A 27,312-nucleotide genomic window follows, 5' to 3' on the forward strand; every position below is an offset into this window, starting at 1 on the left:
ATAGGAAGGGTCTCAGGATTGGAATGGGAAAGAGTTGGATATCACATCTCATGCTTTAGGGAGTGTCTCAGGATTGGAATGGGAAGGACTTAGATATCACATATCATGCTATAGGGAGGGTCTCAGTTTTGATATTAGAAGCATTGAAATATCACATCTCATGCTATCGGAAGTGTCTCAGGATTGGAATGGGAAGGAGCTGGATATCACATCTCATGCTAAAGGAAGGGTCTCAGGTTTGGAACGGGAAGGATTTGGATATCACATCTCATGCTAAAGGAAGGGTCTCAGGTTTGGAACGGGAAGGATTTGGATATCACATCTCATGTTATAGGAAGGGTCTCAGGTTTGGTATAAGCATTGAGATATCACATCTCTGCTATCGGAAGTGTCTCAGGATTGGAATGGGAAGGAGTTGGATATCCCATCTCATGTTATAGGACGGGTCTCAGGTTTGTTATTAGAATCATTGAGATATCATATTGCATGCTGTAGGAAGGGTCTAAGGGTTGGAATGGGAAGGACTTGGATATCACATCTCATGCTATAGATAGGCTCTTAGGTTTGGGAAGCGAAGGAGTTGGATATCACATTTCATGTTAGTGGAAGGATCTCAGGTTTGTTATTAGAAGCATTGAGATATCACATCTCATGCTATAGGAAGGGTCTCAGGATTGGAATGGGAAGTAGTTGGATATCACATCTCATGCTATAGGAAGGGTTTCAGGTTTGGTATAAGCATTGAGATATCACATCTCATGCTATAGGACGGGTCTCAGGATTGGAATGGAAGGAGTTGGATATCACATCTCATGTTATAGGAAGGATCTCAGGTTTGGTATTAGAAGCATTGAGACATCACATCTCATGCTATAGGAAGGGTCTCAGGGTTGGAATGGGAAGGAGTTGGATATCACATCTCATCCAATAGGAAGGGTCTCAGGTTTGGAATGGGAAGGAATTGGATATCACATCTCATGTTATAGGAAGGATCTCAGGTTTGGTATTAGAAGCATTGAGATATCACATCTCATGCTATAGGAAGGGTCTCAGGATTGGAATGTGAAGGATTTGGATATCACATCTCATGCTAAAGGAAGGGTCTCAGGTTTGGTAGAAGCATTGAGATATCACGTCTCTGCTATCGGAAGGGTCTCAGGATTGGATTGGGAAGGAGTTGGATATCCCTTCTCATGCTATAGGAAGGGTCTCAGGATTTGAATGGCAAGGAGTTGGATATCACATCTCATGCCATAGGAAGGGTCTCAGGTTTGGTATAAGCATTGAGATATCACATCTCTGCTATCGGAAGGGTCTCAGGATTGGATTGGGAAGGAGTTGGATATCCCTTCTCATGCTATAGGAAGTGTCTCAGGTTGGAATGGGAAGGAGTTGGATATCACATCTCATGTTATAGGAAGGGTCTCAGGATTGGAATGGGAAGGATTTGGATATCACATCTCTTGCTATAGGAAGGGTCTCAGGATTGGAATGGGTAGGAGTTGAATATTACTTTCTTGCTATAGGAAGGGTCTCATGTTTGGAATGGGAAGGAGTTGGATATCACATATGCTATAGTTAGTGTCTCAGGTTTGGAACGGGAAGGAGTTGGATATCACATCTCATGTTATAGGAAGGGTCTCAGGTTTGGTATAAGCATTGAGATATCACATCTCTGCTATCGGAAGCGGCTCAGGATTGGAATGGGAAGGAGTTGGATATCCCATCTCATGTTATAGTAAGAGTCTCTGGTTTGGTATTAGAATCATTGAGATATCACATTGCATGCTGTAGGAAGGGTCTAAGGATTGGAATGGGATGGACTTGGAAATCACATCTCATGCTATAGTTAGGCTCTCAGGTTTGGTATAAGCATTGAGATATCACATCTCATGCTATAGGAAGGGTCTCAGGATTGGAATGGGAAGGATTTGGATATCACATCTCATGCTATAGGAAGGGTCTCAGATTTGGTATAAGCATTGAGATATCACATCTCATGCTAAAGGAAGGGTCTCAGGATTGGAATGGGAAGGAGTTGTATATGACATCTCAGGCCATAGGAAGGGTCTCAGGTTTGGTATAAGCATTGAGATATCACATCTCTGCTATCGGAAGGGTCTCAGGATTGGAATGGGAAGGAGTTGGATATCCCATCTCATGTTATAGGAAGGGTCTCAGGTTTGGTATTAGAAGCATAGAGATATCACATCTCATGCTATAGGAAGGGTCTCAGGATTGGAATGGGAAGGACTTGGATGTCACATCTCATGCTATAGGGAGGGTCTCAAGTTTGATATTAGAAGCATTGAGATAACAAATCTCATGATATCAGAAGGGTCTCAGGATTGGAATGGGAAGGAGTTGGATACCACATCTCATGATAAAGGAAGGGTCTAAGGTTTGGAAGGGGAAGGATTTGGATATCACATCTCATGTTATAGGACGGGTCTCAGGTTTGGTATTAGAAGCATTGAGATATCAAGTCTCATGGTATAAGAAGGGTCTCAGAATTGGAATGGGAAGGAGTTGGATATCACACCTCAAGCTATAGGAAGGGTCTCAGGATTGGAATGGAAAGGAGTTTGATATCACATCTCATGCCATAGTATGGGTCTCAGGTTTGGTAGAAGCATTGGGATATCACATCTCATGCTATCGGAAGGGTATCAGTATTGGATTTGGAAGAAGTTGGATATCCCATCTCATGCTATAGGAAGGGTCTCAGGTTGGAATGGGAAGGAGTTGGATATCACATTTCATGTTATAGGAAGGGTCTCAGGATTGGAATGGGAAGGACTTGGATATCATATCTCATGCTATAGGACGGGTCTCAGGTTTGTTATTAGAATCATTGAGATATCATATTGCATGCTGTAGGAAGGGTCTAAGGATTGGAATGGGAAGGACTTGGATATCACATCTCATGCTATAGATAGGCTCTTAGGTTTGGAAAGGGAAGGAGTTGGATATCACATTTCATGTTAGAGGAAGGATCTCAGGTTTGGTATTAGAAGCATTGAGATATCACATCTCATGCTATAGGAAGGGTCTCAGGATTGGAATGGGAAGTAGTTGGATATCACATCTCATGCTATAGGACGGGTCTCAGGATTGGAATGGAAGGAGTTGGATATCACATCTCATGTTATAGGAAGGATCTCAGGTTTGGTATTAGAAGCATTGAGACATCACATCTCATGCTTTCGGAAGGGTCTCAGGGTTGGAATGGGAAGGAGTTGGATATCACATCTCATCCAATGGGAAGGGTCTCAGGTTTGGAATGGGAAGGAATTGGATATCACATCTCATGTTATAGGAAGGATCTCAGGTTTGGTATTAGAAGCATTGAGATATCACATCTCATGCTATAGGAAGGGTCACAGGATTGGAATGTGAAGGATTTGGATATCACATCTCATGCTAAAGGAAGGGTCTCAGGTTTGGTAGAAGCATTGAGATATCACGTCTCTGCTATCGGAAGGGTCTCAGGATTGGATTGGGAAGGAGTTGGATATCCCTTCTCATGCTATAGGAAGGGTCTCAGGATTTGAATGGCAAGGAGTTGGATATCACATCTCATGCCATAGGAAGGGTCTCAGGTTTGGTATAAGCATTGAGATATCACATCTCTGCTATCGGAAGGGTCTCAGGATTGGAATGGGAAGGAGTTGGATATTCCCATCTCATGTTATAGGAAGGGTCTCAGGTTTGGTATTAGAAGCATTGAGATATCACATCTCATGCTATAGGAAGGGTCTCAGGATTGGAATGGGAAGGACTTGGATATCACATCTCATGCTATAGGGAGGGTCTCAAGTTTGATATTAGAAGCTTAGAGATATCACATCTCATGATATCGGAAGGGTCTCAGGATTGGAATGGGAAGGAGTTGGATATCACATCTCATGATAAAGGAAGGGTCTAAGGTTTGGAAGGGGAAGGATTTGGATATCACATCTCATGTTATATTACGGGTCTCAGGTTTGGTATTAGAAGCATTGAGATATCAAGTCTCAGAGTATAGGAAGGGTCTCAGAATTGGAATGGGAAGGAGTTGGATATCACATCTCAAGCTATAGGAAGGGTCTCAGGATTGGAATGGGAAGGACCTGGATATCACATCTCATGCTATAGGAAGGCTCTCAGGTTTGGAAGGGGAAAGAGTTGGATATCACATTTCATGTTAGAGGTAGGATCTCAGGTTTGGTGTTAGAGGCATTGAGATATCACATCTCATGCTATCAGAAGGGTCTCAGGAATGGAATGGGAAGGAGTTGGATATCACATCTCATGCTAAAGGGAGGGTCTCAGGTTTGGAAGGGGAAGGATTTGGATATCACATCTCATGGTATAGGAAGGATCTCAGGTTTGGTATTAGAAGCATTGAGATATCACATCTCATGCTATCGGAAGGATCTCAGGTTTGGTATTAGAAGCATTGAGATATCACATCTCATGCTATCAGAAGGGTCTCAGGATTGGAATGGGAAGGAGTTGGATACCACATCTCATGATAAAGGAAGGGTCTAAGGTTTGGAAGGGGAAGGATTTGGATATCACATCTCATGTTATAGGACGGGTCTCAGGTTTGGTATTAGAAGCATTGAGATATCAAGTCTCATGGTATAAGAAGGGTCTCAGAATTGGAATGGGAAGGAGTTGGATATCACACCTCAAGCTATAGGAAGGGTCTCAGGATTGGAATGGAGTTTGATATCACATCTCATGCCATAGTATGGGTCTCAGGTTTGGTAGAAGCATTGGGATATCACATCTCATGCTATCGGAAGGGTATCAGTATTGGATTTGGAAGAAGTTGGATATCCCATCTCATGCTATAGGAAGGGTCTCAGGTTGGAATGGGAAGGAGTTGGATATCACATTTCATGTTATAGGAAGGGTCTCAGGATTGGAATGGGAAGGACTTGGATATCATATCTCATGCTATAGGACGGGTCTCAGGTTTGTTATTAGAATCATTGAGATATCATATTGCATGCTGTAGGAAGGGTCTAAGGATTGGAATGGGAAGGACTTGGATATCACATCTCATGGTATAGATAGGCTCTTAGGTTTGGAAAGGGAAGGAGTTGGATATCACATTTCATGTTAGAGGAAGGATCTCAGGTTTGGTATTAGAAGCATTGAGATATCACATCTCATGCTATAGGAAGGGTCTCAGGATTGGAATGGGAAGTAGTTGGATATCACATCTCATGCTATAGGAAGGGTCTCAGGTTTGGTATAAGCATTGAGATATCACATCTCATGCTATAGGACGGGTCTCAGGATTGGAATGGAAGGAGTTGGATATCACATCTCATGTTATAGGAAGGATCTCAGGTTTGGTATTAGAAGCATTGAGACATCACATCTCATGCTATAGGAAGGGTCTCAGGGTTGGAATGGGAAGGAGTTGGATATCACATCTCATCCAATAGGAAGGGTCTCAGGTTTGGAATGGGAAGGAATTGGATATCACATCTCATGTTATAGGAAGGATCTCAGGTTTGGTATTAGAAGCATTGAGATATCACATCTCATGCTATAGGAATGGTCTCAGGATTGGAATGTGAAGGATTTGGATATCACATCTCATGCTAAAGGAAGGGTCTCAGGTTTGGTAGAAGCATTGAGATATCACGTCTCTGCTATCGGAAGGGTCTCAGGATTGGATTGGGAAGGAGTTGGATATCCCTTCTCATGCTATAGGAAGGGTCTCAGGATTTGAATGGCAAGGAGTTGGATATCACATCTCATGCCATAGGAAGGGTCTCAGGTTTGGTATAAGCATTGAGATATCACATCTCTGCTATCGGAAGGGTCTCAGGATTGGAATGGGAAGGAGTTGGATATTCCCATCTCATGTTATAGGAAGGGTCTCAGGTTTGGTATTAGAAGCATTGAGATATCACATCTCATGCTATAGGAAGGGTCTCAGGATTGGAATGGGAAGGACTTGGATATCACATCTCATGCTATAGGGAGGGTCTCAAGTTTGATATTAGAAGCTTTGCGATATCACATCTCATGATATCGGAAGGGTCTCAGGATTGGAATGGGAAGGAGTTGGATATCACATCTCATGATAAAGGAAGGGTCTAAGGTTTGGAAGGGGAAGGATTTGGATATCACATCTCATGTTATATTACGGGTCTCAGGTTTGGTATTAGAAGCATTGAGATATCAAGTCTCAGAGTATAGGAAGGGTCTCAGAATTGGAATGGGAAGGAGTTGGATATCACATCTCAAGCTATAGGAAGGGTCTCAGGATTGGAATGGGAAGGACTTGGATATCACATCTCATGCTATAGGAAGGCTCTCAGGTTTGGAAGGGGAAAGAGTTGGATATCACATTTCATGTTAGAGGTAGGATCTCAGGTTTGGTATTAGAGGCATTGAGATATCACATCTCATGCTATCAGAAGGGTCTCAGGAATGGAATGGGAAGGAGTTGGATATCACATCTCATGCTAAAGGGAGGGTCTCAGGTTTGGAAGGGGAAGGATTTGGATATCACATCTCATGTTATAGGAAGGATCTCAGGTTTGGTATTAGAAGCATTGAGATATCACATCTCATGCTATCGGAAGGATCTCAGGTTTGGTATTAGAAGCATTGAGATATCACATCTCATGCTATCAGAAGGGTCTCAGGATTGGAATGGGAAGGAGTTGGATATCACATCTCATGCTAAAGGGAGGGTCTCAGGTTTGGAAGGGGAAGGATTTGGATATCACATCTCATGTTATCGGAAGGATCTCACGTTTGGTATTAGAAGTATTGAGATATCATATCTCATGCTATAGGAAGGGTCTCAGGATTGGAATGGGAAAGAGTTGGATATCACATCTCATGCTATAGGGAGTGTCTCAGGATTGGAATGGGAAGGACTTAGATATCACATATCATGCTATAGGGGGGGTCTCAGTTTTGATATTAGAAGCATTGAGATATCACATCTCATGCTATCGGAAGTGTCTCAGGATTGGAATGGGAAGGAGCTGGATATCACATCTCATGCTAAAGGAAGGGTCTCAGGTTTGGAACGGGAAGGATTTGGATATCACATCTCATGTTATAGGAAGGGTCTCAGGTTTGGTATAAGCATTGAGATATCACATCTCTGCTATCGGAAGTGTCTCAGGATTGGAATGGGAAGGAGTTGGATATCCCATCTCATGTTATAGGACGGGTCTCAGGTTTGTTATTAGAATCATTGAGATATCATATTGCATGCTGTAGGAAGGGTCTAAGGGTTGGAATGGGAAGGACTTGGATATCACATCTCATGCTTGGATAGGCTCTTAGGTTTGGAAAGGGAAGGAGTTGGATATCACATTTCATTTTAGAGGAAGGATCTCAGGTTTGGTATTAGAAGCATTGAGATATCACATCTCATGCTATAGGAAGGGTCTCAGGATTGGAATGGGAAGTAGTTGGATATCACATCTCATGCTATAGGAAGGGTCTCAGGTTTGGTATAAGCATTGAGATATCACATCTCATGCTATAGGACGGGTCTCAGGATTGGAATGGAAGGAGTTGGATATCACATCTCATGTTATAGGAAGGATCTCAGGTTTGGTATTAGAAGCATTGAGACATCACATCTCATGCTATAGGAAGGGTCTCAGGGTTGGAATGGGAAGGACTTGGATATCACATCTCATGCTATAGGAAGGGTCTCAGGATTGGAATGGGAAGTAGTTGGATATCACATCTCATGCTATAGGAAGGGTCTCAGGTTTGGTATAAGCATTGAGATATCACATCTCATGCTATAGGACGGGTCTCAGGATTGGAATGGAAGGAGTTGGATATCACATCTCATGTTATAGGAAGGATCTCAGGTTTGGTATTAGAAGCATTGAGACATCACATCTCATGCTATAGGAAGGGTCTCAGGGTTGGAATGGGAAGGAGTTGGATATCACATCTCATCCAATAGGAAGGGTCTCAGGTTTGGAATGGGAAGGAATTGGATATCACATCTCATGTTATAGGAAGGATCTCAGGTTTGGTATTAGAAGCATTGAGATATCACATCTCATGCTATAGGAAGGGTCTCAGGATTGGAATGTGAAGGATTTGGATATCACATCTCATGCTAAAGGAAGGGTCTCAGGTTTGGTAGAAGCATTGAGATATCACGTCTCTGCTATCGGAAGGGTCTCAGGATTGGAATGGGAAGGAGTTGGATATCCCTTCTCATGCTATAGGAAGGGTCTCAGGATTTGAATGGCAAGGAGTTGGATATCACATCTCATGCCATAGGAAGGGTCTCAGGTTTGGTATAAGCATTGAGATATCACATCTCTGCTATCGGAAGGGTCTCAGGATTGGAATGGGAAGGAGTTGGATATTCCCATCTCATGTTATAGGAAGGGTCTCAGGTTTGGTATTAGAAGCATTGAGATATCACATCTCATGCTATAGGAAGGGTCTCAGGATTGGAATGGGAAGGACTTGGATATCACATCTCATGCTATAGGGAGGGTCTCAAGTTTGATATTAGAAGCTTTGAGATATCACATCTCATGATATCGGAAGGGTCTCAGGATTGGAATGGGAAGGAGTTGGATATCACATCTCATGATAAAGGAAGGGTCTAAGGTTTGGAAGGGGAAGGATTTGGATATCACATCTCATGTTATATTACGGGTCTCAGGTTTGGTATTAGAAGCATTGAGATATCAAGTCTCAGAGTATAGGAAGGGTCTCAGAATTGGAATGGGAAGGAGTTGGATATCACATCTCAAGCTATAGGAAGGGTCTCAGGATTGGAATGGGAAGGACTTGGATATCACATCTCATGCTATAGGAAGGCTCTCAGGTTTGGAAGGGGAAAGAGTTGGATATCACATTTCATGTTAGAGGTAGGATCTCAGGTTTGGTATTAGAGGCATTGAGATATCACATCTCATGCTATCAGAAGGGTCTCAGGAATGGAATGGGAAGGAGTTGGATATCACATCTCATGCTAAAGGGAGGGTCTCAGGTTTGGAAGGGGAAGGATTTGGATATCACATCTCATGTTATAGGAAGGATCTCAGGTTTGGTATTAGAAGCATTGAGATATCACATCTCATGCTATCGGAAGGATCTCAGGTTTGGTATTAGAAGCATTGAGATATCACATCTCATGCTATCAGAAGGGTCTCAGGATTGGAATGTGAAGAAGTTGGATATCACATCTCATGCTAAAGGGAGGGTCTCAGGTTTGGAAGGGGAAGGATTTGGATATCACATCTCATGTTATCGGAAGGATCTCACGTTTGGTATTAGAAGTATTGAGATATCATATCTCATGCTATAGGAAGTGTCTCAGGATTGGAATGGGAAAGAGTTGGATATCACATCTCATGCTATAGGGAGTGTCTCAGGATTGGAATGGGAAGGACTTAGATATCACATATCATGCTATAGGGAGGGTCTCAGTTTTGATATTAGAAGCATTGAGATATCACATCTCATGCTATCGGAAGTGTCTCAGGATTGGAATGGGAAGGAGCTGGATATCACATCTCATGCTAAAGGAAGGGTCTCAGGTTTGGAACGGGAAGGATTTGGATATCACATCACATGTTATAGGAAGGGTCTCAGGTTTGGTATAAGCATTGAGATATCACATCTCTGCTATCGGAAGTGTCTCAGGATTGGAATGGGAAGGAGTTGGATATCCCATCTCATATTATAGGACGGGTCTCAGGTTTGTTATTAGAATCATTGAGATATCATATTGCATGCTGTAGGAAGGGTCTAAGGGTTGGAATGGGAAGGACTTGGATATCACATCTCATGCTATAGATATGCTCTTAGGTTTGGAAAGGGAAGGAGTTGGATATCACATTTCATGTTAGAGGAAGGATCTCAGGTTTGGTATTAGAAGCATTGAGATATCACATCTCATGCTATAGGAAGGGTCTCAGGATTGGAATGGGAAGTAGTTGGATATCACATCTCATGCTATAGGAAGGGTCTCAGGTTTGGTATAAGCATTGAGATATCACATCTAATGCTATAGGACGGGTCTCAGGATTGGAATGGAAGGAGTTGGATATCACATCTCATGTTATAGGAAGGATCTCAGGTTTGGTATTAGAAGCATTGAGACATCACATCTCATGCTATAGGAAGGGTCTCAGGGTTGGAATGGGAAGGAATTTGGATATCACATCTTATGTTATAGGAAGGATCTCAGGTTTGGTATTAGAAGCATTGAGATATCACATCTCATGCTATAGGAAGGGTCTCAGGATTGGAATGGGAAGGAATTTGGATATCACATCTTATGTTATAGGAAGGATCTCAGGTTTGGTATTAGAAGCATTGAGATATCACATCTCATGCTATAGGAAGGGTCTCAGGATTGGAATGTGAAGGATTTGGATATCACATCTCATGCTAAAGGAAGGGTCTCAGGTTTGGTAGAAGCATTGAGATATCATGTCTCTGCTATCGGAAGGGTCTCAGGATTGGATTGGGCAGGAGTTGGATATCCCTTCTCATGCTATAGGAAGGGTCTCAGGATTTGAATGGCAAGGAGTTGGATATCACATCTCATGCCATAGGAAGGGTCTCAGGTTTGGTATAAGCATTGAGATATCACATCTCTCCTATCGGAAGGGTCTCAGGATTGGATTGGGAAGGAGTTGGATATCCCTTCTCATGCTATAGGAAGGGTCTCAGGTTTGGTATAAGCATTGAGATATCACATCTCATGCTATAGGACGGGTCTCAGGATTGGAATGGAAGGAGTTGGATATCACATCTCATGTTATAGGAAGGAGCTCAGGTTTGGTATTAGAAGCATTGAGACATCACATCTCATGCTATAGGAAGGGTCTCAGGGTTGGAATGGGAAGGAGTTGGATATCACATCTCATCCAATAGGAAGGGTCTCAGGTTTGGAATGGGAAGGAATTGGATATCACACCTCATGTTATAGGAAGGATCTCAGGTTTGGTATTAGTAGCATTGAGATATCACATCTCATGCTATAGGAAGGGTCTCAGGATTGGAATGTGAAGGATTTGGATATCACATCTCATGCTAAAGGAAGGGTCTCAGGTTTGGTAGAAGCATTGAGATATCACGTCTCTGCTATCGGAAGGGTCTCAGGATTGGAATGGGAAGGAGTTGGATATCCCTTCTCATGCTATAGGAAGGGTCTCAGGATTTGAATGGCATGGAGTTGGATATCACATCTCATGCCATAGGAAGGGTCTCTGGTTTGGTATAAGCATTGAGATATCACATCTCTGCTATCGGAAGGGTCTCAGGATTGGAATGGGAAGGAGTTGGATATTCCCATCTCATGTTATAGGAAGGGTCTCAGGTTTGGTATTAGAAGCATTGAGATATCACATCTCATGCTATAGGAAGGGTCTCAGGATTGGAATGGGAAGGACTTGGATATCACATCTCATGCTATAGGGAGGGTCTCAAGTTTGATATTAGAAGCTTTGAGATATCACATCTCATGATATCGGAAGGGTCTCAGGATTGGAATGGGAAGGAGTTGGATATCACATCTCAAGCTATAGGAAGGGTCTCAGGATTGGAATGGGAAGGACTTGGATATCACATCTCATGCTATAGGAAGGCTCTCAGGTTTGGAAGGGGAAAGAGTTGGATATCACATTTCATGTTAGAGGTAGGATCTCAGGTTTGGTATTAGAGGCATTGAGATATCACATCTCATACTATCAGAAGGGTCTCAGGAATGGAATGGGAAGGAGTTGGATATCACATCTCATGCTAAAGGGAGGGTCTCAGGTTTGGAAGGGGAAGGATTTGGATATCACATCTCATGTTATAGGAAGGATCTCAGGTTTGGTATTAGAAGCATTGAGATATCACATCTCATGCTATCGGAAGGATCTCAGGTTTGGTATTAGAAGCATTGAGATATCACATCTCATGCTATCAGAAGGGTCTCAGGATTGGAATGGGAAGGAGTTGGATATCACATCTCATGCTAAAGGGAGGGTCTCAGGTTTGGAAGGGGAAGGATTTGGATATCACATCTCATGTTATCGGAAGGATCTCACGTTTGGTATTAGAAGTATTGAGATATCATATCTCATGCTATAGGAAGGGTCTCAGGATTGGAATGGGAAAGAGTTGGATATCATATCTCATGCTATAGGGAGTGTCTCAGGATTGGAATGGGAAGGACTTAGATATCACATATCATGCTATAGGGGGGGGTCTCAGTTTTGATATTAGAAGCATTGAGATATCACATCTCATGCTATCGGAAGTGTCTCAGGATTGGAATGGGAAGGAGCTGGATTATCACATCTCATGCTAAAGGAAGGGTCTCAGGTTTGGAACGGGAAGGATTTGGATATCACATCTCATGTTATAGGAAGGGTCTCAGGTTTGGTATAAGCATTGAGATATCACATCTCTGCTATCGGAAGTGTCTCAGGATTGGAATGGGAAGGAGTTGGATATCCCATCTCATGTTATAGGACGGGTCTCAGGTTTGTTATTAGAATCATTGAGATATCATATTGCATGCTGTAGGAAGGGTCTAAGGGTTGGAATGGGAAGGACTTGGATATCACATCTCATGCTATAGATAGGCTCTTAGGTTTGGAAAGGGAAGGATTTGGATATCACATTTCATGTTAGAGGAAGGATCTCAGGTTTGGTATTAGAAGCATTGAGATATCACATCTCATGCTATAGGAAGGGTCTCAGGATTGGAATGGGAAGTAGTTGGATATCACATCTCATGCTATAGGAAGGGTCTCATGTTTGGTATAAGCATTGATATATCACATCTAATGCTATAGGACGGGTCTCAGGATTGGAATGGAAGGAGTTGGATATCACATCTCATGTTATAGGAAGGATCTCAGGTTTGGTATTAGAAGCATTGAGACATCACATCTCATGCTATAGGAAGGGTCTCAGGGTTGGAATGGGAAGGACTTGGATATCACATCTCATGATATAGGAAGGGTCTCAGGATTGGAATGGGAAGTAGTTGGATATCACATCTCATGCTATAGGAAGGGTCTCAGGTTTGGTATAAGCATTGAGATATCACATCTCATGCTATAGGACGGGTCTCAGGATTGGAATGGAAGGAGTTGGATATCACATCTCATGTTATAGGAAGGATCTCAGGTTTGGTATTAGAAGCATTGAGACATCACATCTCATGCTATAGGAAGGGTCTCAGGGTTGGAATGGGAAGGAGTTGGATATCACATCTCATCCAATAGGAAGGGTCTCAGGTTTGGAATGGGAAGGAATTGGATATCACATCTCATGTTATAGGAAGGATCTCAGGTTTGGTATTAGAAGCATTGAGATATCACATCTCATGCTATAGGAAGGGTCTCAGGATTGGAATGTGAAGGATTTGGATATCACATCTCATGCTAAAGGAAGGGTCTCAGGTTTGGAACGGGAAGGATTTGGATATCACATCTCATGTTATAGGAAGGGTCTCAGGTTTGGTATAAGCATTGAGATATCACATCTCTGCTATCAGAAGTGTCTCAGGATTGGAATGGGAAGGAGTTGGATATCCCATCTCATGTTATAGGACGGGTCTCAGGTTTGTTATTAGAATCATTGAGATATCATATTGCATGCTGTAGGAAGGGTCTAAGGGTTGGAATGGGAAGGACTTGGATATCACATCTCATGCTATAGATAGGCTCTTAGGTTTGTAAAGGGAAGGATTTGGATATCACATTTCATGTTAGAGGAAGGATCTCAGGTTTGGTATTAGAAGCATTGAGATATCACATCTCATGCTATAGGAAGGGTCTCAGGATTGGAATGGGAAGTAGTTGGATATCACATCTCATGCTATAGGAAGGGTCTCATGTTTGGTATAAGCATTGATATATCACATCTAATGCTATAGGACGGGTCTCAGGATTGGAATGGAAGGAGTTGGATATCACATCTCATGTTATAGGAAGGATCTCAGGTTTGGTATTAGAAGCATTGAGACATCACATCTCATGCTATAGGAAGGGTCTCAGGGTTGGAATGGGAAGGACTTGGATATCACATCTCATGATATAGGAAGGGTCTCAGGATTGGAATGGGAAGTAGTTGGATATCACATCTCATGCTATAGGAAGGGTCTCAGGTTTGGTATAAGCATTGAGATATCACATCTCATGCTATAGGACGGGTCTCAGGATTGGAATGGAAGGAGTTGGATATCACATCTCATGTTATAGGAAGGATCTCAGGTTTGGTATTAGAAGCATTGAGACATCACATCTCATGCTATAGGAAGGGTCTCAGGGTTGGAATGGGAAGGAGTTGGATATCACATCTCATCCAATAGGAAGGGTCTCAGGTTTGGAATGGGAAGGAATTGGATATCACATCTCATGTTATAGGAAGGATCTCAGGTTTGGTATTAGAAGCATTGAGATATCACATCTCATGCTATAGGAAGGGTCTCAGGATTGGAATGTGAAGGATTTGGATATCACATCTCATGCTAAAGGAAGGGTCTCAGGTTTGGTAGAAGCATTGAGATATCACGTCTCTGCTATCGGAAGGGTCTCAGGATTGGAATGGGAAGGAGTTGGATATCCCTTCTCATGCTATAGGAAGGGTCTCAGGATTTGAATGGCAAGGAGTTGGATATCACATCTCAAGCCATAGGAAGGGTCTCAGGTTTGGTATAAGCATTGAGATATCACATCTCTGCTATCGGAAGGGTCTCAGGATTGGAATGGGAAGGAGTTGGATATTCCCATCTCATGTTATAGGAAGGGTCTCAGGTTTGGTATTAGAAGCATTGAGATATCACATCTCATGCTATAGGAAGGGTCTCAGGATTGGAATGGGAAGGACTTGGATATCACATCTCATGCTATAGGGAGGGTCTCAAGTTTGATATTAGAAGCTTTGAGATATCACATCTCATGATATCGGAAGGGTCTCAGGATTGGAATGGGAAGGAGTTGGATATCACATCTCATGATAAAGGAAGGGTCTAAGGTTTGGAAGGGGAAGGATTTGGATATCACATCTCATGTTATATTACGGGTCTCAGGTTTGGTATTAGAAGCATTGAGATATCAAGTCTCAGAGTATAGGAAGGGTCTCAGAATTGGAATGGGAAGGAGTTGGATATCACATCTCAAGCTATAGGAAGGGTCTCAGGATTGGAATGGGAAGGACTTGGATATCAAATCTCATGCTATAGGAAGGCTCTCAGGTTTGGAAGGGGAAAGAGTTGGATATCACATTTCATGTTAGAGGTAGGATCTCAGGTTTGGTATTAGAGGCATTGAGATATCACATCTCATGCTATCAGAAGGGTCTCAGGAATGGAATGGGAAGGAGTTGGATATCACATCTCATGCTAAAGGGAGGGTCTCAGGTTTGGAAGGGGAAGGATTTGGATATCACATCTCATGTTATAGGAAGGATCTCAGGTTTGGTATTAGAAGCATTGAGATATCACATCTCATGCTATCGGAAGGATCTCAGGTTTGGTATTAGAAGCATTGAGATATCACATCTCATGCTATCAGAAGGGTCTCAGGATTGGAATGTGAAGAAGTTGGATATCACATCTCATGCTATCAGAAGGGTCTCAGGATTGGAATGGGAAGGAGTTGGATATCACATCTCATGCTAAAGGGAGGGTCTCAGGTTTGGAAGGGGAAGGATTTGGATATCACATCTCATGTTATCGGAAGGATCTCACGTTTGGTATTAGAAGTATTGAGATATCATATCTCATGCTATAGGAAGGGTCTCAGGATTGGAATGGGAAAGAGTTGGATATCACATCTCATGCTATAGGGAGTGTCTCAGGATTGGAATGGGAAGGACTTAGATATCACATATCATGCTATAGGGGGGGTCTCAGTTTTGATATTAGAAGCATTGAGATATCACATCTCATGCTATCGGAAGTGTCTCAGGATTGGAATGGGAAGGAGCTGGATATCACATCTCATGCTAAAGGAAGGGTCTCAGGTTTGGAACGGGAAGGATTTGGATATCACATCTCATGTTATAGGAAGGGTCTCAGGTTTGGTATAAGCATTGAGATATCACATCTCTGCTATCGGAAGTGTCTCAGGATTGGAATGGGAAGGAGTTGGATATCCCATCTCATGTTATAGGACGGGTCTCAGGTTTGTTATTAGAATCATTGAGATATCATATTGCATGCTGTAGGAAGGGTCTAAAGGTTGGAATGGGAAGGACTTGGATATCACATCTCATGCTATAGATAGGCTCTTAGGTTTGGAAAGGGAAGGATTTGGATATCACATTTCATGTTAGAGGAAGGATCTCAGGTTTGGTATTAGAAGCATTGAGATATCACATCTCATGCTATAGGAAGGGTCTCAGGATTGGAATGGGAAGTAGTTGGATATCACATCTCATGCTATAGGAAGGGTCTCAGGTTTGGTATAAGCATTGATATATCACATCTAATGCTATAGGACGGGTCTCAGGATTGGAATGGAAGGAGTTGGATATCACATCTCATGTTATAGGAAGGATCTCAGGTTTGGTATTAGAAGCATTGAGACATCACATCTCATGCTATAGGAAGGGTCTCAGGGTTGGAATGGGAAGGACTTGGATATCACATCTCATGATATAGGAAGGGTCTCAGGATTGGAATGGGAAGTAGTTGGATATCACATCTCATGCTATAGGAAGGGTCTCAGGTTTGGTATAAGCATTGAGATATCACATCTCATGCTATAGGACGGGTCTCAGGATTGGAATGGAAGGAGTTGGATATCACATCTCATGTTATAGGAAGGATCTCAGGTTTGGTATTAGAAGCATTGAGACATCACATCTCATGCTTTAGGAAGGGTCTCAGGGTTGGAATGGGAAGGAGTTGGATATCACATCTCATCCAATAGGAAGGGTCTCAGGTTTGGAATGGGAAGGAATTGGATATCACATCTCATGTTATAGGAAGGATCTCAGGTTTGGTATTAGAAGCATTGAGATATCACATCTCATGCTATAGGAAGGGTCTCAGGATTGGAATGTGAAGGATTTGGATATCACATCTCATGCTAAAGGAAGGGTCTCAGGTTTGGTAGAAGCATTGAGATATCACGTCTCTGCTATCGGAAGGGTCTCAGGATTGGAATGGGAAGGAGTTGGATATCCCTTCTCATGCTATAGGAAGGGTCTCAGGATTTGAATGGCAAGGAGTTGGATATCACATCTCATGCCATAGGAAGGGTCTCAGGTTTGGTATAAGCATTGAGATATCACATCTCTGCTATCGGAAGGGTCTCAGGATTGGAATGGGAAGGAGTTGGATATTCCCATCTCATGTTATAGGAAGGGTCTCAGGTTTGGTATTAGAAGCATTGAGATATCACATCTCATGCTATAGGAAGGGTCTCAGGATTGGAATGGGAAGGACTTGGATATCACATCTCATGCTATAGGGAGGGTCTCAAGTTTGATATTAGAAGCTTTGAGATATCACATCTCATGATATCGGAAGGGTCTCAGGATTGGAATGGGAAGGAGTTGGATATCACATCTCATGATAAAGGAAGGGTCTAAGGTTTGGAAGGGGAAGGATTTGGATATCACATCTCATGTTATATTACGGGTCTCAGGTTTGGTATTAGAAGCATTGAGATATCAAGTCTCAGAGTATAGGAAAGGTCTCAGAATTGGAATGGGAAGGAGTTGGATATCACATCTCAAGCTATAGGAAGGGTCTCAGGATTGGAATGGGAAGGACTTGGATATCAAATCTCATGCTATAGGAAGGCTCTCAGGTTTGGAAGGGGAAAGAGTTGGATATCACATCTCATGCCATAGGAAGGGTCTCAGGTTTGGTATAAGCATTGAGATATCACATCTCTGCTATCGGAAGGGTCTCAGGATTGGATTGGGAAGGAGTTGGATATCCCTTCTCATGCTATAGGAAGTGTCTCAGGTTGGAATGGGAAGGAGTTGGATATCACATCTCATGTTATAGGAAGGGTCTCAGGATTGGAATGGGAAGGATTTGGATATCACATCTCTTGCTATAGGAAGGGTCTCAGGATTGGAATGGGTAGGAGTTGGATATTACTTTCTTGCTATAGGAAGGGTCTCATGTTTGGAATGGGAAGGAGTTGGATATCACATATGCTATAGTTAGTGTCTCAGGTTTGGAACGGGAAGGAGTTGGATATCACATCTCATGTTATAGGAAGGGTCTCAGGTTTGGTATAAGCATTGAGATATCACATCTCTGCTATCGGAAGCGGCTCAGGATTGGAATGGGAAGGAGTTGGATATCCCATCTCATGTTATAGTAAGAGTCTCTGGTTTGGTATTGGAATCATTGAGATATCACATCGCATGCTGTAGGAAGGGTCTAAGGATTGGAATGGGATGGACTTGGATATCACATCTCATGCTATAGGTAGGCTCTCAGGTTTGGTATAAGCATTGAGATATCACATCTCATGCTATAGGAAGGGTCTCAGGATTGGAATGGGAAGGATTTGGATATCACATCTCATGCTATAGGAAGGGTCTCAGATTTGGTATAAGCATTGAGATATCACATCTCATGCTAAAGGAAGGGTCTCAGGATTGGAATGGGAAGGAGTTGTATATGACATCTCAAGCCATAGGAAGGGTCTCAGGTTTGGTATAAGCATTGAGATATCACATCTCTGCTATCGGAAGGGTCTCAGGATTGGAATGGGAAGGAGTTGAATATCCCATTTCATGTTATAGGAAGGGTCTCAGGTTTGGTATTAGAAGCATAGAGATATCACATCTCATGCTATAGGAAGTGTCTCAGGATTGGAATGGGAAGGACTTGGATGTCACATCTCATGCTATAGGGAGGGTCTCAAGTTTGATATTAGAAGCATTGAGATAACAAATCTCATGATATCGGAAGGGTCTCAGGATTGGAATGGGAAGGAATTGGATACCACATCTCATGATAAAGGAAGGGTCTAAGGTTTGGAAGGGGAAGGATTTGGATATCACATCTCATGTTATAGGACGGGTCTCAGGTTTGGTATTAGAAGCATTGAGATATCAAGTCTCATGGTATAAGAAGGGTCTCAGAATTGGAATGGGAAGGAGTTGGATATCACACCTCAAGTTATAGGAAGGGTCTCAGGATTGGAATGGGAAGGAGTTTGATATCACATCTCATGCCATAGTATGGGTCTCAGGTTTGGTAGAAGCATTGGGATATCACATCTCATGCTATCGGAAGGGTATCAGTATTGGATTTGGAAGAAGTTGGATATCCCATCTCATGCTATAGGAAGGGTCTCAGGTTGGAATGGGAAGGAGTTGGATATCACATTTCATGTTATAGGAAGGGTCTCAGGATTGGAATGGGAAGGACTTGGATATCATATCTCATGCTATAGGACGGGTCTCAGGTTTGTTATTAGAATCATTGAGATATCATATTGCATGCTGTAGGAAGGGTCTAAGGATTGGAATGGGAAGGACTTGGATATCACATCTCATGCTATAGATAGGCTCTTAGGTTTGGAATGGGAAGGAGTTGGATATCACATTTCATGTTATAGGAAGGGTCTCAGGATTGGAATGGGAAGGACTTGGATATCATATCTCATGCTATAGGACGGGTCTCAGGTTTGTTATTAGAATCATTGAGATATCATATTGCATGCTGTAGGAAGGGTCTAAGGATTGGAATGGGAAGGACTTGGATATCACATCTCATGCTATAGATAGGCTCTTAGGTTTGGAAAGGGAAGGAGTTGGATATCACATTTCATGTTAGAGGAAGGATCTCAGGTTTGGTATTAGAAGCATTGAGATATCACATCTCATGCTATAGGAAGGGTCTCAGGATTGGAATGGGAAGTAGTTGGATATCACATCTCATGCTATAGGAAGGGTCTCAGGTTTGGTATAAGCATTGAGATATCACATCTCATGCTATAGGACGGGTCTCAGGATTGGAATGGAAGGAGTTGGATATCACATCTCATGTTATAGGAAGGATCTCAGGTTTGGTATTAGAAGCATTGAGACATCACATCTCATGCTATAGGAAGGGTCTCAGGGTTGGAATGGGAAGGAGTTGGATATCACATCTCATCCAATAGGAAGGGTCTCAGGTTTGGAATGGGAAGGAATTGGATATCACATCTCATGTTATAGGAAGGATCTCAGGTTTGGTATTAGAAGCATTGAGATATCACATCTCATGCTATAGGAAGGGTCTCAGGATTGGAATGTGAAGGATTTGGATATCACATCTCATGCTAAAGGAAGGGTCTCAGGTTTGGTAGAAGCATTGAGATATCAGGTCTCTGCTATCGGAAGGGTCTCAGGATTGGATTGGGAAGGAGTTGGATATCCCTTCTCATGCTATAGGAAGGGTCTCAGGATTGGAATGGAAGGAGTTGGATATCACATCTCATGTTATAGGAAGGATCTCAGGTTTGGTATTAGAAGCATTGAGACATCACATCTCATGATATAGGAAGGGTCTCAGGGTTGGAATGGGAAGGAGTTGGATATCGTATCTCATCCAATAGGAAGGGTCTCAGGTTTGGAATGGGAAGGAATTGGATATCACATCTCATGTTATAGGAAGGATCTCAGGTTTGGTATTAGAAGCATTGAGATATCACATCTCATGCTATAGGAAGGGTCTCAGGATTGGAATGTGAAGGATTTGGATATCACATCTCATGCTAAAGGAAGGGTCTCAGGTTTGGTAGAAGCATTGAGATATCAGGTCTCTGCTATCGGAAGGGTCTCAGGATTGGATTGGGAAGGAGTTGGATATCCCTTCTCATGCTATAGGAAGGGTCTCAGGATTTGAATGGGAAGGAGTTGGATATCACATCTCATGTTATAGGAAGGGTCTCAGGATTGGAATGGGAAGGATTTGGATATCACATCTCTTGCTATAGGAAGGGTCTCAGGATTGGAATGGGTAGGAGTTGGATATTACTTTCTTGCTATAGGAAGGGTCTCATGTTTGGAATGGGAAGCAGTTGGATATCACATATGCTATAGTTAGTGTCTCAGGTTTGGAACGGGAAGGAGTTGGATATCACATCTCATGTTATAGGAAGGGTCTCAGGTTTGGTATAAGCATTGAGATATCACATCTCTGCTATCGGAAGCGGCTCAGGATTGGAATGGGAAGGAGTTGGATATCCCATCTCATGTTATAGGAGGAGTCTCTGGTTTGGTATTAGAATCATTGAAATATCACATCGCATGCTGTAGGAAGGGTCTAAGGATTGGAATGGGATGGACTTGGATATCACATCTCATGCTATAGGTAGGATCTCAGGTTTGGTATTAGCATTGAGATATCACATCTCATGCTATAGGAAGGGTCTCAGGATTGGAATGGGAAGGAATTGGATATCACATCTCATGCTATAGGAAGGGTCTCAGATTTGGTATAAGCATTGAGATATCACATCTCATGCTAAAGGAAGGGTCTCAGGATTGGAATGGGAAGGAGTTGTATATGACATCTCAGGCCATAGGAAGGGTCTCAGGTTTGGTATAAGCATTGAGATATCACATCTCTGCTATCGGAAGGGTCTCAGGATTGGAATGGGAAGGAGTTGGATATCCCATCTCATGTTATAGGAATGGTCTCAGGTTTGGTATTAGAAGCATAGAGATATCACATCTCATGCTATAGGAAGGGTCTCAGGATTGGAATGGGAAGGACTTGGATGTCACATCTCATGCTATAGGGAGGGTCTCAAGTTTGATATTAGAAGCGTTGAGATAACAAATCTCATGATATCGGAAGGGTCTCAGGATTGGAATGGGAAGGAGTTGGATATCACATCTCATGATAAAGGAAGAGTCTAAGGTTTGGAAGGGGAAGGATTTGGATATCACATCTCATGTTATAGGACGGGTCTCAGGTTTGGTATTAGAAGCATTGAGATATCAAGTCTCATGGTATAAGAAGGGTCTCAGAATTGGAATGGGAAGGAGTTGGATATCACACCTCAAGCTATGGGAAGGGTCTCAGGATTGGAATGGGAAGGAGTTTGATATCACATCTCATGCCATAGTATGGGTCTCAGGTTTGGTAGAAGCATTGGGATATCACATCTCATGCTATCGGAAGGGTATCAGTATTGGATTTGGAAGAAGTTGGATATCCCATCTCATGCTATAGGAAGGGTCTCAGGTTGGAATGGGAAGGAGTTGGATATCACATTTCATGTTATAGGAAGGGTCTCAGGATTGGAATGGGAAGGACTTGGATATCATATCTCATGCTATAGGACGGGTCTCAGGTTTGTTATTAGAATCATTGAGATATCATATTGCATGCCGTAGGAAGGGTCTAAGGATTGGAATGGGAAGGACTTGGATATCACATCTCATGCTATAGATAGGCTCTTAGGTTTGGAAAGGGAAGGAGTTGGATATCACATTTCATGTTAGAGGAAGGATCTCAAGTTTGGTATTAGAAGCATTGAGATATCACATCTCATGCTATAGGAAGGGTCTCAGGATTGGAATGGGAAGTAGTTGGATATCACATCTCATGCTATAGGAAGGGTCTCAGGTTTGGTATAAGCATGGAGATATCACATCTCATGCTATAGGACGGGTCTCAGGATTGGAATGGAAGGAGTTGGATATCACATCTCATGTTATAGGAAGGATCTCAGGTTTGGTATTAGAAGCATTGAGACATCACATCTCATGCTATAGGAAGGGTCTCAGGGTTGGAATGGGAAGGAGTTGGATATCACATCTCATCCAATAGGAAGGGTCTCAGGTTTGGAATGGGAAGGAATTGGATATCACATCTCATGTTATAGGAAGGATCTCAGGTTTGGTATTAGAAGCATTGAGATATCACATCTCATGCTATAGGAAGGGTCTCAGGATTGGAATGTGAAGGATTTGGATATCACATCTCATGCTAAAGGAAGGGTCTCAGGTTTGGTAGAAGCATTGAGATATCACGTCTCTGCTATCGGAAGGGTCTCAGGATTGGATTGGGAAGGAGTTGGATATCCCTTCTCATGCTATAGGAAGGGTCTCAGGATTTGAATGGGAAGGAGTTGGATATCACAACTCATGTTATAGGGAGGGTCTCAAGTTTGATATTAGAAGCATTGAGATAACAAATCTCATGATATCGGAAGGGTCTCAGGATTGGAATGGGAAGGAGTTGGATATCACATCTCATGATAAAGGAAGGGTCTAAGGTTTGGAAGGGGAAAGATTTGGATATCACCTCATGTTATAGGACGGGTCTCAGGTTTGGTATTAGAAGCATTGAGATATCAAGTCTCATGGCATAGGAAGGGTCTCAGAATTGGAATGGGAAGGAGTTGGATATCACATCTCAAGCTATAGGAAGAGTCTCAGGATTGGAATGGGAATGAGTTTGATATCACATCTCATGCCATAGTATGGGTCTCAGGTTTGGTAGAAGCATTGGGATATCACAATTCATGCTATTGGAAGGGTATCAGTATTGGATTTGGAAGGAGTTGGATATCCCATCTCATGCTATAGGAAGGGTCTCAGGTTGGAATGGGAAGGAGTTGGATATCACATTTCATGTTATAGGAAGGGTCTCAGGATTGGAATGGGAAGGACTTGGATATCATATCTCATGCTATAGGAAAGCTCTCAGGTTTGGAAGGGGAAGGAGTTGGATATCACATTTCATGTTAGAGGAAGGATCTCAGGTTTGGTATTAGAGGCCTTGAGATATCACATCTCATGCTATAGGAAGGGTCTCAGGTTTGGAAGGGGAAGGAGTTGGATATCCAATCTCATGTTATAGGACTGGTCTCAGGTTTGGTATTAGAAGCATTGAGATATCACATCGCATGCTGTAGGAAGGTTCTCAGGTTTGGTATTCCAAATCTGAGACCCTTCCTATAGCATGAGATGTGATATCCAACTCCTTCCCATTCCAATCCTGAGACCCTTCCTATAGCATGAGATGTGATGTCTCAATGCTTCTAATACCAAACCTGAGATCCTTCCTATAACATGAGATGTGATATCCAACTCCTTCCCATTCCAATCCTGAGACCCTTCCTATAGCATGAGATGTGATGTCTCAATGCTTCTAATACCAAACCTGAGAACCTTCCTACAGCATGCAATGTGATATCTCAATGCTTCTAATACCAAACCTGAGACCAGTCCTATAACATGAGATTGGATATCCAACTCCTTCCCCTTCCAAACCTGAGACCCCTCCTATAGCATGAGATGTGATATCCAACTTCTTCCCATTCCAATCCTGAGACCCTTCCTATAACATGAGATGTGATGTCTCAATGCTTCTAATACCAAACCGGAGATCTTTCCTATAACATGAGATGTGATATCCAACTCCTTCCCATTCCAATACTGAAACCCTTCCTATAGCATGAGATGTGCTATCTCAATGCTTATACCAAACATGAGACCCTTCCTAAAGCTTGAGATGTGATATCCAACTCCTTCCCATTCCAATCCTGAGACCCTTCCTATAGCATGAGATGTGATATCTCAAGGCCTCTAATACCAAACCTGAGATCCTTCCTCTAACATGAAATGTGATATCCAACTCCTTCCCCTTCCAAACCTGAGAGCCTTCCTATAGCATGAGATATGATATCCAAGTCCTTCCCATTCCAATCCTGAGACCCTTCCTATAACATGAAATGTGATATCCAACTCCTTCCCATTCTAACCTGAGACCCTTCCTATAGCATGAGATGGGATATCCAACTCCTTCCAAATCCAATACTGATACCCTTCCAATAGCATGAGATGTGATATCCCAATGCTTATACCAAACCTGAGACCCATACTATGGCATGAGATGTGATATCAAACTCCTTCCCATTCCAATTCTGAGACTCTTCCTATAGCTTGAGATGTGATATCCAACTCCTTCCCATTCCAATTCTGAGACCCTTCCTATGCCATGAGACTTGATATCTCAATGCTTCTAATACCAAACCTGAGACCCGTCCTATAACATGAGATGTGATATCCAAATCTTTCCCCTTCCAAACCTTAGACCCTTCCTTTATCATGAGATGTGATATCCAACTCCTTCCCATTCCAATCCTGAGACCCTTCCGATATCATGAGATCTGTTATCTCAATGCTTCTAATATCAAACTTGAGACCCTCCCTATAGCATGAGATGTGACATCCAAGTCCTCCCCATTCCAATCCTGAGACCCTTCCTATAGCATGAGATGTGATATCTCAATGCTTCTAATACCAAACCTGAGACTCTTCCTATAACATGAGATGGGATATCCAACTCCTTCCCATTCCAATCCCGAGACCCTTCCGATAGCAGAGATGTGATATCTCAATGCTTATACCAATCCTGAGACCCTTCCTATGGCCTGAGATGTCATATACAACTCCTTCCCAATCCAATCCTGAGACCCTTCCTATAGCATGAGATGTGATATCTCAATGCTTATACCAAATCTGAGACCCTTCCTATAGCATGAGATGGGATATCCAACTCCTTCCAAATCCAATACTGATACCCTTCCAATAGCATGAGATGTGATATCCCAATGCTTCTACCAAACCTGAGACCCATACTATAGCATGAGATGGGATATTCAACTCCTTCCAAATCCAATACTGATACCCTTCCAATAGCATGTGATGTGATATCCCAATGCTTCTACCAAACCTGAGACCCATACTATGGCATGAGATGTGATATCAAACTCATTCCCATTCCAATCCTGAGATTCTTCCTATAGCTTGAGATGTGATATCCAACTCCTTCCCATTCCAATTCTGAGACCCTACCTATGCCATGAGACTTGATATCTCAATGCTTCTAATACCAAACCTGAGACCCATCCTATAACATGAGATGTGATATCCAAATCTTTCCCCTTCCAAACCTTAGACCCTTCCATTATCATGAGATGTGATATCCAACTCCTTCCCATTCCAATCCTGAGACCCTTCCGATATCATGAGATTTGTTATCTCAATGCTTCTAATATCAAACTTGAGACCCTCCCTATAGCATGAGATGTGACATCCAAGTCCTCCCCATTCCAATCCTGAGACCCTTCCTATAGCATGAGATGTGCTATCTCAATGCTTCTAATACCAAACCTGAGACCCTTCCTATAACATGAGATGTGATTTCCAAATCCTTCCCCTTCCAAACCTGAGACCCTCCCTTTAGCATGAGATGTGATATACAACTCCTTCCCATTCCAATCCTGAGACCCTTCTGATAGCATGAGATGTGATATCTCAATGCCTCTAATACCAAACCTGAGATCCTATCTCTAACATGAAATGTGATATCCATCTCCTTCCCTTTCCAAACCTGAGACCCTGCCTATAGCATGAGATGTGATATCCAAGTCCTTCCCATTCCAATCCTGAGACCCTTTCTATAGCATGTGATGTGATATCTCAATGCTTATACCAAACCTGAGACCCTTCCTATGGCATGAGATGTCATATACAACTCCTTCCCATTCCAATCCTGAGACCCTTCCTATAGCATGAGATGTGATATCTCAATGCATATACCAAACCTGAGACCCTTCCTATAGCATGAGATGTGATATCCAACTTCTTCCCATTCCAATCCTGAGACCCTTCCTATAACATGAGATGTGATGTCTCAATGCTTCTAATACCAAACCTGAGATATTTCCTATAATATGAGATGTGATATCCAACTCCTTCCCATTCCAATCCTGAGACCCTTCATATAGCATGAGATGTGATATCTCAATGCTTATACCAAACCTGAGACTCTTCCTATAGCTTGAGATGTGATATCCAACTCCTTCCCATTCCAATCCAGAGACCCTTCCTATAGCATGAGATGTGATATCTCAAGACCTCTAATACCAAACCTGAGATCCTTCCTCTAACATGAAATGTGATATCCAACTCCTTCCCCTTCCAAACCTGAGAGCCTTCCTATAGCATGAGATATGATATCCAAGTCCTTCCCATTCCAATCCTGAGACCCTTTCTATAACATGAAATGTGATATCCAACTCCTTCCCATTCTAACCTGAGACCCTTCCTATAGCATGAGATGGGATATCCAACTCCTTCCAAATCCAATACTGATACCCTTCCGATAGCATGAGATGTGATATCCCAATGCTTCTACCAAACCTGAGACCCATACTATGGCATGAGATGTGATATCAAACTCCTTCCCATTCCAATCATGAGGCCCTTCCTATAGCTTGAGGTGTGATATCCAACTCCTTCCCATTCCAATTCTGAGACCCTTCTTATACCATGAGACTTGATATCTCAATGCTTCTAATA

Source organism: Ambystoma mexicanum, unplaced genomic scaffold (assembly GCF_040938575.1).
Source record: "Ambystoma mexicanum isolate Mex_15411 unplaced genomic scaffold, UKY_AmexF1_1 Mex_scaf3, whole genome shotgun sequence".
In the NCBI taxonomy this organism is placed as follows: domain Eukaryota; kingdom Metazoa; phylum Chordata; class Amphibia; order Caudata; family Ambystomatidae; genus Ambystoma; species Ambystoma mexicanum.